Here is a 16516-nt window from a genome sequence, read left to right as displayed (position 1 = left end):
TTTTCACTGAATTCAATGGGAGCTAAGTTAGTCACAACTATATCCCATTCCATTACCTTCAGCAACATGTTGTCAGTTCTAGCTGGACAGAAGCACTTAGTTTTGCTCAGCACTGTCCATTGTCCGTAACAAGTGAAGCTAGTATTCCATGTGTTTCATCCATTAAATTTTGCACAAAAGAGATTCAGATTATATTAACTAGTTGTATCTTGCAAGTTGATATAGATAATAGTTATGGAACATGCACATATATTTTATCATTCAACACCAATCAAGGTTTGCTGCCTTAACCAGGGTTTGAAATGGATTTACAAATGCTGGTTAAAAGGGAAACTGGCTAGGATTAGCCATGGTTAGCACTGCTACAAATGAGCAGGGAAACTTGTGCCGGAGAGGCATGTGCTCCTGTGGTCTGCTCCCCTATCCTAAGGATGATTAAGAGATCTGATATGTTTCATCGGCATTGAATCAGTCCGATAACAGAAAGGCAGGCGAAAGGGTGAGGATCCTCATACAGCCTTCCCCAATTACATTACAGCCACAACAGCAAGACTGATTATGTTACTCATTGCAAGACAGAAAGCAACACAGGCTACTTTGTTGATACTATGCAATCCATAAACATTTTGTGTGCATTTGTAATTTAATTAGCAATGTGGGTCAGCCAAGACTGGAGTTCAAAGAGGGAAATGGTAGGCAGGGAATGTGTAAGAAAACAATGCACAACAGGTCTGCAGCTGGTGGTATCATACAGGGTTTAGCCTCTGCCACAACCTAGCTCTGGCCAAAGGGAGAGATTGTAGGGACACTAGTCACATCAGCCAATGATGCCTCCTTGCACCTTATAGGCCAAAGCAGGTCAGCTGATTCTTCCTGATTCATAAAAATCCCAGATGAGGTTTCCTTCTTGGTCTGAACAATGAAAAGAACTTACCTTCTGCCTTTGCCTTGTTCTCGACTGCACAGGAGTTGCATCCAACAGAATTTTACTTACTAAGAAGTAAAGGTGTATATCTCAACTGCAGTCCATTAGCTCTCCTGCTACAATGGTTGGTTGGAGGGGTGTTTTTTTGAGTTGTGGATACTATGTAAGTTGTGGATTGCAGCTATAAAGAGAAAGTGGGTTACACACTTAAAATAAAGGGGAAATCTTGCCGAAGCTGCCAAAAGATACAATACTACACCTGAACAAGTTGAAAATAAGTGCAACTTTGCTTTTTGTTTTTTTTAACGGACAATTTTACTCCAAACAGAGCTATTGCACATCTAAAAGGGCGTCAAAAGTTGGACTTTTGCCAGGAAAAAGAAGGGAGAAAGAGTCCTTTTAATTACCAATAGAATGGCAGGGTAAGTGGCTGCTGACACTTATGATGACTTGAAGAACAGGTTGAAAATGGGAGGAGGGTGCTAAATTGTGTAGACTCCATGTAGAACATGGAAGGAATTTCCTTTTAAATAGCAAAAGAAAAGAAGCAGCCTCTTTGAAGCCCACAGTTTTATGAGATCTTCGTCCTTGGGAGCTGAACAGTAAAGATGACTCGAGCCGCTTCAGGCTTTGCAAAATTACTACCAACGAAAGGTTGAGTAGCTTTATCGTGAAGTTGGAGTGGCCATTAAAACTTCAAAGGCAATGTGTGACTTGAGATTTACTTGTCACTATGAAGAGTATTTATTATAGGAAGATTGGGGTCCTTTAAAAAGTTAACAGGGTGATATTAATGTGAAATCTTGGCAATTATGAGGGCCCCCCCAGCATTATGACAGATCAGTCGATTCTTTACCCATGTCCTTGGAAATTGCTTGAATGAAAGCCAGGTGAGAGTACACAGAATAACCTTCCAAGAGACTAAGAATGTTTCCTACCTCAGTGGATCACTGTCTTGCCAAATGCTCTATTAAGTGTTAGGAATTCAGACTCTCCAAGACAATGTTTCCCAAACTTCTGATAGCTGAGAGGCACACTCTCTTTCTGACTTACAACCCTCTTGTTCCACAAAGGATTGGCCTGGCTGTCCCTGATTGGAAGATGAGCCCAGAGCAGTCCAGAGATGCAATATGGAGCTTCTTCTGAGGACAGATAACTTGACTGCAGCTCCATGAGGAATGATTCTATTATCTAATTGCATGTGGTGCACAGACATAGCAGAGTTCTCCACCCCAGAGGAGATTAACTGCTCTGGTCACGTCTCTTTCCATCAGTCATGCAGAGATGCAGCAGGCAGCCTCCTGTATGGGCTGGCATCTTTGGCTCACAGGAGTCAAAGTCATTTTTAGTCTACTTTCCTTGAGGAAAGTAAGCTTATGAGATTACCTGGCATTCTGTGTGTGCCCTCCGGCCCCAAATCAACTTTGCAGTGCCTGGACCAATATGAACCAATTTGGTAGAGATGTAGGGGCACATAGAGATGGCTCAAGGGCATAGTTTGTAATGATGCTGTCCACCCCAGTTCAAGATGGTGAATGCATGAACAGTTGAGGCACATGTGGGCTAACTTGTAGACTGCCTAACTGATCGGAACCAAACTTGGTACAGTTGTAGTGAGTGACACTTAGGGACACCTCAATAGTGTAGTTTGTGATGATGTCATCCACCCCAATTCAAGATGGTGGATGCATAAACATTTGAGGTACAAGTGGGCTAATGTGAAGATAGTAATTATCAATTAAGATTTTAGTAGGCACATTAGTTCTTATCAAAACAACTTGTAATTTATTTCCAGCCATGCACTAGTATGCCCAAAAGTGTCTCGTTGCTCATTTACTGTAGCAAGGCTAGTACCCAAGCTGCCTGTACCCAAGGAGCTGGGCTTCATTTTCCACCCCTCCAACTTGGATAACCTGACTCACCTGATATACCAGGTAGCCTTTAGGTGTAGTCTGTGTCAAGGAATAAGAAAATTAGGTCGAAGGCTAGTAATTTAGGAGGGTACCTGTGATGTTTCCATTGATGTCCAGATACTGAGGCTATTCTCACAACCACAGGAAAGTAGGCTAAGGGAGCCCAGCCTGCTTTCCTGTGGTTGTGGGAACCTCCAGGAGCCATGTGGCACCCAGCGGCTAGCCCCCCACCTTAAAAGAGGTTAACGGAGGAAGCACTCCGTCAACCCGTTTTGCCAATTGTGAGCTGCTGCAGTGTGGCTCTGCACTGTGGTGGCACATGACTAGACCCCCGACCGGGAGGCTACAAGCAGCCTCCCGGCCTCGGGGGTCTCTCCAGAATGCCCCACATGCTTGCGTGGGGCATCCTGGGACTTCTGGGGACCAGGTAGCCCCCGATCCCCACCACTCCTACTGGCTCCATGATGGAGCTGGTAATCATGTGGGCGGCCAATCTGGCCACCCAGGGATGGCTCCTTGCTAATCTGTGGGGAGAGCGGGCTAAGCCCGCTCCCCCCACAGAGTCTAGTAAGACTCTCCACACTGCTTGTGTGGAGAGCCTGCACTTTCCAGGAGTGCAGCAAGGTTGGAATGGGTCCTGGACAAAAAGTGAAGGTGGGCTCCTGCCCGCCCGCCCTCTGATCTTCTCCCCCACCCCTCATCTTTGCTATGGAAGAAAGGCAAGGACACGGTAAAGCAAAAACATTCTTGGCACACCCTATCTCTCACTTCTAAGCAATAGTATCACACATTCCCCACCCCACCCCACCCCACCCCACCCCACCCCAGAACCTTCTCACACACAAGCATTTTCTGGCTCAGAAACATTGTCTTAACATATATCCCTACTAGAAGCACCTCATATGTTTATAAGACATCAACAACACTGCTATCTTTCTTATTTGTCTGTTCACACTCTCTAAGACAAATACACCCACAAGACAGTCAAAGTTTTCCATAAAGAAAAAATCTTAAGCTTTTACCCCAGGATTTAGGGGTAAACAAACCTCAGTTGCTAAGGAAAATGGGGATTGGGAAGCAGAGAAAAGGAATACTGTGGTTTTTGCCCTGTTCTTCTTAAGGAAGGCAAGATTCCAAAAGAATCCCTAAGCTCCTTTAACGAAAAATCTTTCAGCCTCTTTATTTCCCCCCAGATGTCTATACAATATGAACATTTAAATCATGGATGTGACCCTTTTTTATGGAGGTCTCCTGCAAATATTTGTCCGTGACATGAGAGCCATACATTTTATGGCGTCCACTAATAGCACGGCCCTATGTATGTTTACTCAGAAGTAAGTTCCAGTTTGTTGAATTGAGTTTACTCCCAGGGCAGTGTGCATTTGGATGCAATTGTGCAACCTGATCCTATCCATGTCCATGCAGAGATAAGCCCCATTTGTTCAATGGAACTCACTGTATATCCAGCTCATTGCTTTGTTAGGAATCTGCTTGTTTCTCCCTTTCCTATTTTCTCTGACAGCATGTCTTGAAAAATAGGCATAATTTAAACCCAATCCAACAAATGCACATTTTGCAAATGTTTTTGCTCTGTACAAAGAGAAACAACAAGAGACAAGATAGAATTCAATCCATCAAGCTCAGCATCTTGTTTTCAACAGCGGCCCGCATGAAAGAAGCATTCCTCCTCTCTTGTATTCTTTCCAGCATACCACCACTGAATATGGAGGTTCCACTTAGCTATAATTGGTAATAACCACTGAGCAAGTATGGCAGAACAAGTTCAGCAGAACAAATGGTGTTTATGGTTATGTCGTGCTCCATCTCACGGGCTGAAGAGAACCATACAGCTACCTAACTGATGTGCACACAATTTAAATTCCAGAGACAAAAGGCAAACTATGGACATGGAACTAGGAAAGAACATGGGATTATGAAAGCTGCCTTGCTGAATTGGACAAAAGGTCCATCCAGTCCAACATTCTGCCAAACAGATGCTCCTGGGATGCTTACAAATAGGTTGTGCTTGTGATGTTTGCTCCCAGCATCCGGTACTCGGAGCACACTACCTCTGCACATTGAAATCCACTTAGCTGTTAGCCTTGATGGCTATTGATAGACATGAACTCTCTGAATTGGTTTAAGCCTTAAAAGCCAGCTAGGCTAGTGGCAATCACCACATATTGTGGCAACAAATTCCATTCGTTAATTGCACATTGAGTGAAGAGTACTTCCTCTTGTCTGTCCTGAAGCAGCTGCCTCAATTTAATTGGATAACCCCAAGTTCAGCTTTATTAAGGTGATGCTATGTGTCTTAATGTGTTTGCTTTTATATTTGAGGAATGTGACCTAAATAAATATTATGATCTTGTTTAACTGGCTTTGGCTCAGGGTGTAACGATGTCTGGGTCTTTAGGAAGGGCCCCACACTTAAATTCTATATGTTTGTGCTCTCAAATCTGTCTGTATCACTCCATTTTGTTTCTACAAGACCAGCATAACATCATGGTTTGTGATGACGTACAAGCGGGTGGACGTCAGCCTATCCCAACTGCAAACATCTATTTTCTGGTAAAACAAGCATAAGAAATATACCTACCTCTGAGGGCATTTTAAATATTGGCAGTTCTGCAAATGACTGAGAGGCAGGCAGCTAAATGTACTCTTTCTTCTGATTTTGATTCCGGAATTTAAGCTTGCTTTGTCCTGGTCCAGGTCTCAGAACAGAAGACTGAGTTGGAGGAATAATCTAGGGACATGGTACCCTGAGACTGGTGGAGACCCTCTCTCAGGACTGTCTCAAGAGTAGTGACTGGTGATTCCTCTTTTTTGGAGATGTCTACAGCAGATGATGGTGAAGAACCCCCAGAGACTGTACTTGCTCCATCACTCTGCTGATATCTTTGGGAAAATAATTTGTCCCCAGAAACTCTCAGCTTCAAGGATCCTGTGTTTTCTACTACACTAGCTCCAGCCATGGAAACAGATACGGTATATGAGCAGTTATTCAGCAGTTAATGTCTCCTAAGATGACCAACCAATATTGTAGAAGTGTATGAATCAGAAACAGCTGGCACACTGTACATCCAAGTGTTCTGGAAGAACTCAAAGCTGTGTGTCTTATAACAAAAATACACTTGTAGTTAAAATCAGTCTCCTTGCCAGCGGATTGGAAGGTAGCCAATGTGACATTAAGATTTAGAAAGGGATTTGGTGGATAAGGCAGGAAATTACAGGCATGGAAATCTAACATCTGCTTTGGGTAGATTGATGGACCTAACTAAACATAGAATATAGAAGAACAAGTCTTGCTGGAGAAAAATCAGCATGGCATATGCTGTAGCTAGAAGTGATCTGTAAACATTAACTAGCTGGGTTTCCAAAAGGTTTTTGACATCCCACTAGCCCTGGATTAACCATAAAACCAGGGCCGGATTAAGGGGATCTGATGCCCTAATCACAGCCCCACAATGGTGCCCCCCCCCTTGGCCCCCTCCATCGCTTGACTGACAAGACATTAAGACTCAAGCAAATTATTTACTTATACCTTAATATTTATTTAAATTTTAAAAAGTTTTCTTCTAGATTTTTTAAGCTAAAACAAAACAGTTCCACTGCCTATAATTTATTATAAATAGCTGCAACAGAAGGAATGATTGAGAAAAATATTTCATCTTCAAGGTCAGACATCATAACATATGACGATCTTTTATGTGAAGTTTTATTAATATTTTGTACTGCTCTTTACAGTAATCTTTCGCAAATCAATTACTTTTTACTTCAGATACATAGTTTAGTAGTTTCTTGGAACTTTAGTCACTCACCAAACCAAGCAAATGGTTTTTTAACAATGCAGAGTAAAGTCGAACACGACAGATAAAAACAATTACCAAAAATTGACTAAAGTTGAGTGTGGCAGTGAAATGCAAGGTGGCAGAAGAAATGAAAGGTGACAATAAGGGAGGCGAAAACAGAGCTTGAGGAACATTTAGCTAAAAGTATCAGGGGGAATAACAAAAACTTCTTTAAATACATCAGAAGCAGGAAACCTGCTAGGTAGGCTGTTGGACCATTAGACAATGAGAGAGTGAAAGGGATTATTAAGGAGGATATGGAGAAGCTAAATGAGTTCTTTGTGTCCATCTTGTGTCCATCTTTGTGTCCATGCAGAGGATACAGAGCATATACCTGTTCCTGAACTAGATTTTTCAGGGTTGGAGGCTAAAGAATGGAGTCAGGTAGAAGTGACAAGAAATGATGTTCTAAACTGTCTGGGAAAACTGAAAACTAACAAATCACCAGGGCTAGATGGCATCCATCCAAGACTCCTCAAAGAACTCAAATGTGAAATTGCCGACCTCCTTGCCAAAATATATAACTTATCCCTGCAATCAGGCTCTGTACTGGAGGACTGGAAGTTAGCAAATGTAACACTGATCTTCAAAAAAGGATCCAAGGGCGATCCGGAAAAGTACAGGCCGGTTAGCTTAACATCCATTCCAGGCAAATTGATGGAAAGCATCCTCAAGGAAAAAATTGTAAAGCATATAGAAGAACAGGCCCTGCTCGGGGAGAACCAGCATGGCTTCTGCAAAGGTAAATCTTGCCTCACAAATCTTTTGGATTTCTTTGAGAATGTCAACAAGTGTGTGGATCAAGGTAATCCAGTTGACATAGTATACCTGGACTTCCAAAAAGCTTTTGACAAAGTTCCTAATCAAAGTCTCCTGAGGAAACTTAGCAGGCATGGGATAAGGGGACAAGTACATGTGTGGATTGCTAACTGGTTGAAAGTCAGGAAACAGAGGGTAGGTATAAATGGAGAGTTTTCAAAATGGAGGGAAGTAAGAAGTGGGGTCCCCCAGGGATCTGTACTGGGACCAGTGCTTTTTAATTTATTCATAAATGATCTAGAAGTAGGGGTAAGCAGCGAGGTAGCCAAATTTGCAGATGATACCAAACTCTTTAGGGTAGTTAAATCCAAAACAGATTGTGAGGAGCTCCAAAAGCATTTCTCCAAACTGGGGGAGTGGGCAACCAAATGGCAAATGTGCTTCTGTGTTGGCAAGTGTAAAGTGATGCACATTGGGATGAAAAACCTCAACTTCAAGTATACGCTGATGGGATCTGAGCTGTTGGTGACTGACCAGGAGAAGGATCTTGGGGTTGTGGTGGACAGCTCATTGTGCGGCAGCTGTGAAAAAGGCCAATTCCATGCTAGGGATCATTAGGAAGGGGATTGAAAATAAAATTGCTAACATAATAATGCCTTTATACAAATCTACGGCCACACAGCATACTGCTTACAATTCTGGTTACCATACCTAAAGAAGGACATTGTAGAACAGGAAAAGGGGCAGAGGAGGGCAACCAAGATGATCAGGGGCCTAGAGCACGTTTATTATGAGTCAAGACTACAATACCTGGGGCTTTTTAGTTTAGAAAAAAGACGACTGCAGAGAGACATGATAGAGGTTTATAAAATCATGGATTGAGTAGAGAAAGTAGATAGAGAGAAATTCTTCTCCCTCTCACATGACACGAGAACAAGGGGTCGTCCCATGAAATTGATTGCCAGGAAATCTAGGACCAACAAACGGAAGTACTTTTTCACACAACACATAATCAACTTGTGGAATTATCTGCCACAAGATGTGGTGGCAGCCAACAACCTGAATGGCTTTAACAGTGGTTTGGATAACTTCATGGAGGAGAGGTCTATCATTGGTTACTAGTTGGAGGGCTATAGGCCACCTCCAGCCTCAATGGCAGGATGCCTCTGAGTACCAGTTGCAGGGGAATAACAGCAGGAGAGAGGGCATGCTCTCAACTCCTGCCTGTGGCTTCCAGCAGCATCTGGTGGGCCACTGTGTGAAACAGAATGCTGGACTAGATGAACCTTGAGCCTGATCCAGCAGGGCTGTTCTTATGTTCAGTGAAAGAGTTAAAGACATGATAGGTAGGGGGAAAACTCTGTGGTGCCTCTCTTCCCTTGATGCCCTAAGCACATGCTTGTTTTGCCTTATGGTTAATCCAGGGTTGCATAAGGCAAAACATGCACGTGCTTCGGGCATCAAGGGAAGGGGGGCACCACAGAGTTTTGCCCCTAGCTATCATGCCCTTAACTCTTTCACCGAACATAAGAACAGCCCTGCTCGATCAGGCCCAACGCCCAACTAGTCCAGCATCCTGTTTCACACAGTGGCCCACCAGATGCTGCTGGAAGCATATAGCAGGAGTTGAGGGCATGCCCCCACTCCTGCTGTTACTCCCTTGCAACTGGAACTCAGAGGCATCCTGTCTTTGAGGCTGGAGGTGGCCTACACTCCTCCAACTAGACCTCTCCTCCATGAAGTTATCCAACCCCGCCTTAAAGCCACCCAGGTTGTTGGGTGTCACTGCATCTTGTGGCAGAGGATTCCACAAGTTGATTATGTGTTTTGTGAAAAAGTACTTCCAGCCCTGCTCGATCAGGCCCAACGCCCAACTAGTCCAGCATCCCGCTTTGCACAGTGGCCCACCAGATGCTGCTGGAAGCCACAGGCAGGAGTTGAGAGCATGCCCTCTCGCCTGCTGTTAGTCCCCTGCAATTGGTACCCAGAGGCACCCCGCCCCGGAGGCTGGAGGTGGCCTACAGCCCTCTGACTAGTAGCCGTCAATAGACCTCTCCTCCATGACGTTATCCAAACCCCTCTTAAAGCCATCCAGCTTGTTGGCTGTCACCACATCTCGTGGCAGAGAATTCCACAAGTTGATCATGCTTTGTGTGAAAAAGTATTTCCATTTTCTGGTCCTAGAATTCCTGGCAATAAATTTCATGGGATGACCCCTGGTTCTAGTGTTATGGGAGAGGGAGAAGAATTTCTCTCTATCCACTTTCTCCACACCATGCATGGTTTTATAGACCTCTATTATTTCTCCCCACAGTCGTCTTTTTTCTAAACTAAATAGCCCCAGGTGTTGTAGCCTAGCCTCATGAGAAAGGTGCTCTAGGCCCTTGATCATCTTGGTTGCACTCTTCTGCACCTTTTCCAGTTCTACAATGTCCTTTTTTAGATGTGGTGATCAGAATTGTATGCAGTACTCCAGGTGTGGCCGCAACATAGTTTTGTATAAGGGCATTATAATATTAGCAATTTTATTTTCAATCCCCTTCCTAATGATACCTAGCATGGAATTGGCCTTTTTCACAGCTGCCTCACATTGAGTCGACACTTTCAACGAGCTGTCCACCATGACCCCAAGATCCTTCTTCTGGTCAGTCACTGACAGCTCAGATCCCATCAGCATATACTTGAAGTTGGGTTTTTTCATCCCAATGTGCATCACTTTCCACTTGTCAACATTGAACCGCATTTGCCATTTTGTCGCCTATTCACCCAGTTTGGAGAGATCTTTTTGGAGCTCCTCACAATCTGTTTTGGTCACAATTTAACTACCCTAAAGAGTTTGGTATCATTTGAAATAGGGCCAGCTCGCTGCTTACCCCTACTTCTAGATCATTTATGAATAAATTAAAAAGCACTGGTCCCAGTACAGATCCTGGGGGACCCCACTTCTTACTTCCCTCCATTATGAAAACTCTCCATTTATACCTACCCTCTGTTTCCTGTCCTTCAACCAGTTAGCAATCCACACATGTACATGTCCCCTTATCCCATGCCTGCTAAGTTTCCCCAGGAGTCTTTGATGAGGAACTTTGTCGAAAGCTATTTGGAGGTCCCGGTATACTGTGTCAACTGGCTCACCTTGATCCACACACTTGTTGACACTCTCAAAGAACTCTAAAAGTTTGGTGAGGCAAGATTTACCTTTGCGGAAGCCAAGCTGGTTCTCCACCAGCAGGGCCTGTTCTTCTACGTGCCTAACAATTTTATCCTTGAGGATGCTATCCATCAATTTGCCTAGAATGGATGTTAAGCTAACTGGCCTGTAGTTTCCTGCATCGCCCCTGGATCCCTTTTTGAAAATCGGTGTTACATTGGCTACTTTCCAGTCCTCCAGTATAGAGCATGTTGCAGGGATAAGTTATGTATCTTAGCAGGGAGTTTGGCAATTTCACATTTGAGTTCTTTGAGGAGTCTTGGATGGATGCCATCTGGCCCTGATGATTTGTTAGTTTTCAGTTTTCCCAGACAGTTTAGAACATCATCTCTTGTCACTTCCATCTGGCTCAGTTCTTTAGCCTCCATTCCTAAAAAATCTGGTTCAGGAAGAGGTATATTCTCTGTATCCTCTGCCGTGAAGAAGGACACAAAGAACTCATTAAGCTTCTCTGCAAGCTCTATATCCTCCTTAATAATCCCTTTCACTCTCTCATTGTCTAATGGTCCAACAGCCTACCTAGCAGGTTTCCTGCTTCTGATGTATTTAAAGAAGTTTTTGTTATTCCCCCTGATACTTTTAGCTAAATGTTCCTCAAACTCTCTTTTCGCCTCCCTTATTGTCACCTTGCATTTCTTCTGCCACCTTGCATTTCACTGCCACACTCAACTTTAGTCAATTTTTTGTAATTGTTTTTATCTGCCATGTTTGACTTCATTCTGCATTGCTAAAAAAAGTTTTATTTTGCTTGGTGAGCAACTAAAGTTTCAAGAAACTTCTAAACTATGTATCTGAAGTTAATAGTCATTGATTTGCGAAGGCTTACTGTAAAGAGCAGTACAAAATATTGATAAAACTCCATGTAAAAGATGGTCATATGTTATGATGTCTGACCTTGAAGATGAAATATTTTTCTCAATCATTCCTTCTGTTGCAGCTATTTATAATAAATTATAGGCAGTGGAACTGTTTTGTTTTAGCTTAAAAAATCTAGAAGAAAACTTTTAAAAATTTAAATAAATATTAAGGTATAAGTAAATAATTTGCTTGAATCTTAATTTCTTGTCAGTTAAGCGATGGAGGGGGCTGAGGGGGGGCACTATTGTTGGGCTGTGCTTAGGGCATCAGTTGCCCTTAATCTGGCCCTGCATCCCACCAAGACTTTTGAGTAAAATTAACAGTCATGGGATAAAGAATGGGCCCTGCAATGCTCCAGTAACTGATAAAGAAGAAGGAAACAGAGGATTGAAATGAATGGTCCATTTTGATATCGAAAATAAGCAAGCAGTTTCCCCGCTCCTCCCTCACAAGGATTTGTATGAGGATCAGTGCCGTTTAATGTATTCATAAATTATCTGGAGCCAAGAATAAGTGATGAAATAGCTAAGTTTGCAGTCTGCAGATGACACCCAGTTGTTCAGGAGGATGAGTACCCAAACAATCTGTGAAAAAAACCAAAAGGATCTCTCCAGATTCTTGAATATGCAACAGTGGTAAATGAGATCCAGTGCAAGTAAATGTAAAGTGATGAACACTGGTGAATAATAATAATAATAATAATAATAATAATAATAATAATAATAATAATTCCAGCCTTATATATACTTCAGCAGGGTCTGGCCTGGCAGTCACTAACCAGGAGCTTTCCCAAACAGGCAGCTTTAGGTGCAGCAGAAAGCACCTAAACTTAAGCCATTTTGAGCACTGCACCAAAGTGCTACTTTTAAAGAATGCATATAATGTACCGTAACTGAGAATCGTTAGAGGGAAAAGGCTGAATAATGCCATTGGCTGTATGAATGGCACCTTCTGTCACTATCCTGACATCACTGTAAATGGTTCCTTAGTTTGAACTCCCCTGCCCCCTCCCCCCCGGCCCAGCCTAAGTGTAGCAAAGCTGAATTAAATCACCACTTGGAAAAGCTCCAGGGCAGAGATCTTGAGGCTGTGGTGCATAGTTCAATTAAAATTCAGCTTGGTGCACAGTGGTGGGAAAAAAGCAAATGTTGTGTTAGAGATTATTAGGAAAGGGGTTGAAAATAAAATAGCCACTATCACAATGCCTTTATATGATAATATGATTACATTTGGAATGGTGGCCAACATGATGGGCAGCATCATGGAGTCATAACACTGCACTCTGTGGCTGCATAATGCTGCACATCATGTCAGCCATTGTGTTCATTTCTGGTTGGCTGCTTAAAAAGGATATCATTGAGCAAGAGAAGCTGTAGAAAATGACAACCAAAATATAGGGGTAGAAACACATTTCCTGTATGAAAGACTAAAGCATTTAAGATTTTGCAATTTTTAAAAAATATATAGTTTCTGCAATGAGTTATTTTATTAGGCTAGAAATCCTGAGGTATAGAAAAGCTTTTACTTTAGCTCGCTGCCACAGTTTACCTTCAGCTGTACTTGAAGGTCGCTTTAAAGGAGTTCCATTTTCAGAGAGGCTTTGCCCCTGTGGGTTGGACCAGGTTGAAACCACTGAACACGTTTTACTATTTTGCTTGTTTTATAAGGATATTCGTGAACTTTTTATTACACCTCTATTATGTAAATTTCCAGGTCGACAGGATCAATATTATTGCTCTATGTTGCTCTCCGATTCAGAGTCTGCTGTTACATCTAGAGTTGCTAGATATTGTGCTGCTGCCATTAATATTCGTCGGCGGATGATTAATAAGGGAATTTTACTGTTTTAATTTAATTTATATTATCTATTTTATTGTTCATGATACACGTATCTTAACTAATTTTTAAATTCTTATTTGTTGATCTCTGGTTCTGGTCAGTGACCGTAACAATAAAGACTGAGACTGATGCACACCAATCCCATGCACACATACCACTGAACTCAATGAAACTTATTTGTAAGTAAACATGCACAAGCTTGTGTTGTATGTGGGAAATGGGTCTAGGACAACTCTCTGTGGCCAGCTCATTGTGGGACACCTCAACACGGCCAGCTCACTGCAGGGACAACTCAATGCGAATCTCCGACAAACACTTCAAAGCAGCTCCCTGCTCTCTCTTCGTTCTCCAACAAACCCGATAGTGCCTCGCACTTCAAAACAGTTCCCTGCTTTCTCTATATGGGGCTTGGAAGTGGGAGAAGGAGGCGCAGAACAGCCCATCACACTTCAAGTGCCCCGCACTTCAAAACAGTTCCCTGATCTCTCTATAGTGATGGGAAGTGGGCAAAGGAGGCGGAGAGCATCCCACTCCTGCCAGCAACCAGCGGACACACAATTATTACTTTATTTGAAATTGAGTTTAATAGGATGTCTCCTCCTACCTCTGGGGTACAATATATCAGAAGGCAGCTCACAAAAAGGTAGACAAACCTTTTATAACAAAATATTTGGTCCAGCATGCTAAAACACAAATGATAAAAATCAAGCTAAACTTAAAACAGGTGACTAAAAACAAAGTAAATTAAAAGCCTAATAGAAGGTCAACATTTGTACAGCCATCTTGAATGAGGCCAGGGACTAGACTAGCAATTTGCTAGTAATCAATAAGTAGCCACATTAAACAAACCATCACCACTTATAGGCCCATATAACTGTATTAATATAACCCCTCCCCCCATTATCATAGAGTTTGCATACAAATCATTTGCGTAAAAACAGTTATAACTTCAAGCAAACACTGTAAATTTAGACATAAGAATAACAGCCAATTATGAAATTGTAAGTGTTCATAAACAGCCCCCCAAATTTGGAAAACCCACACCAATTACAAGGAGAGCCAAACACTAGCATGGAATTCCATAGTGCAATAAAATACTATTGCTATGCAAGCTCTGGAAATAACAATGCTACATGGATGATAAAATGTATGAACAACAATGCGCCAAGCTGAACTGTCCTAGACCCATTTCTGCTTGATGTGACAAAAATGCACTAGTAAAACATCTAAAAACATTTTTTTTAAGCGATTTGATAATTGTGAGCTATGGCACGCAAATATTCTATGCGGCTTCTATTGCCTAATTGGACACAATCTTTGAAAGACGCTCATCTGCTTTGCGGTATTTCTTCAACTTGACCGGAGGACTGTGGCCTGAAACAAGTTGTTCATAATAGGCATCTCTGCCCTTCTGCACCTTTCTGAGGCCATCAATGAACTTCCAGATCATAGGATGGCACATTCCAAGTAATAATTGCGTGTTTGTCAGAGATTCACATTGAGTTGTCCTTGCAGTGAGTCAGCTGTGTTGAGGTGTACCACAGCGAGTTGGCTGCAGAGAGCTGGCCGCAGAGAGTTGTCCCATTCCTGTGGGAAACATGATAGAATTTTATAGAATTATGAATTGTGTGCAGCAAAGGGATAGAGAATTTTATTTTCTTGTTTCATGATACTGCATATGCTGAGAAAAGATTTTATAATTTATACTAGAATTTGTGGATTGTATCTAAAGAACTACTTAGGCATGCCCAAGAGGTTGAATAGTCTTCCTTTTGAATAGTAGACCCCATGGTATATGATACAGTGCTTTTCAAATTTCCTTCTATTTCAAAAAATGTCCACCATGTAGCATGGGGATGGGCTGGTGTTTGAGAAAATCACCTTGAGCCATTTTTGGAAGGGTGGTATAGAAATTTTAAAGAAGAAAGAAGTCCAGCTCTTCTTTTGGTGGAATTAGTAATGCAGTTCTTTAGCTCCAAGCCTGGGCTTCCAAATGCATGTAACATACTGAGGCTATTCCCATGATCAGGAGAAATCGGGCTAGGGGAGCCTAGCCTGATTTTTCCTGACCGTGAGAACCACCAGGCTCGCAGGTGAGCCCGGTGGCCTCCAGGCAGTTAATCCGCCAAAGTAACCCTCTCCTTAAACCGGGTTTGTGGAGCGAGCACCCCGCAAACCCGGTTTCTAAAATTGTGAGTAGCTGTGGCGCAGCTCTGTGCCGCGGCTACTCATGAGTAGACCCCCAACTGGGAGGCTGAAAAGCAGCCTCCCAGCTCGGGAATCTCTCCAGCATACCCTGCACGCTCGCACAGGGCATGCTGGAGCTTCTGGGGGCCACACGGCCCCCAAACTCCCCAGCCCCGGCTGGCTCCATGCTGTTGCGGCCGCCCAGAGCAGACTGTCTGCTAGCCTGTGGGGAGAGTGGGCTAAGCCCACCTCTCCCCGCAAACCCCCTAGAGGCTCTTCACACTAATCGTGTGAAGAGCCTCACTGTATGTTGTGTGTCTAGCATACTGATGACATACTGAGAAGAGAACGAAAATGCAGGTTTTGTAAGCTGACGGCACATTTTTGCTCAAACGTACAACCATTGTGGGTTTCTCTTGAAACACTCTGAGTTCATTAATGAGATAACCTAGCAAGCATTGCTAAATAGGCTTGCTGAAAGCAAAGCCACTGAACCCCTTTTTAGCCATCATGGAAAAGAAAGCAGCAAGGGCACTGAAGCCAAAATGTAGTATTAGGGACTGTGTTCTTATCTTAGCCAGGTCCCCACTCTTAGCAGATAAGTAATTGTGATTGGAGCATTTTTCCAAACCTAGCAACGCATTCAACAGCTTCTTATTCTGCCTATAAATCACTAGGAGATAAGAAAAGTGGCGCTTATAAGGTCTGGCTGCAAAAGAATCCATACAAGTTACTATTATGAGCTCAATTTACAATGGAAATCAGTGAGGCCTGCATGGAAATAAATCAAACAGTAAGGATGAATAGGCTGTAATTTTTCTGATTAACAAATGTTTTGCTTGTCATAAGGTCTTAAGAGCTGCTCTTAGCTTTTGAAAGGACTAAAATAGGTTTCAGAAAGCATATATTTACACTGGAGAGTTAAGCACACACACACACCTGCAGCTATTACCATTGGAAGGTGTACATA

The sequence above is a fragment of the Hemicordylus capensis genome, chromosome 3 (genome assembly GCF_027244095.1).
Source record: "Hemicordylus capensis ecotype Gifberg chromosome 3, rHemCap1.1.pri, whole genome shotgun sequence".
Lineage (NCBI taxonomy): Eukaryota > Metazoa > Chordata > Lepidosauria > Squamata > Cordylidae > Hemicordylus > Hemicordylus capensis.
The sequence above is the reverse complement of the archived record's forward strand: the minus strand, read 5'-3'. Positions refer to the sequence as shown.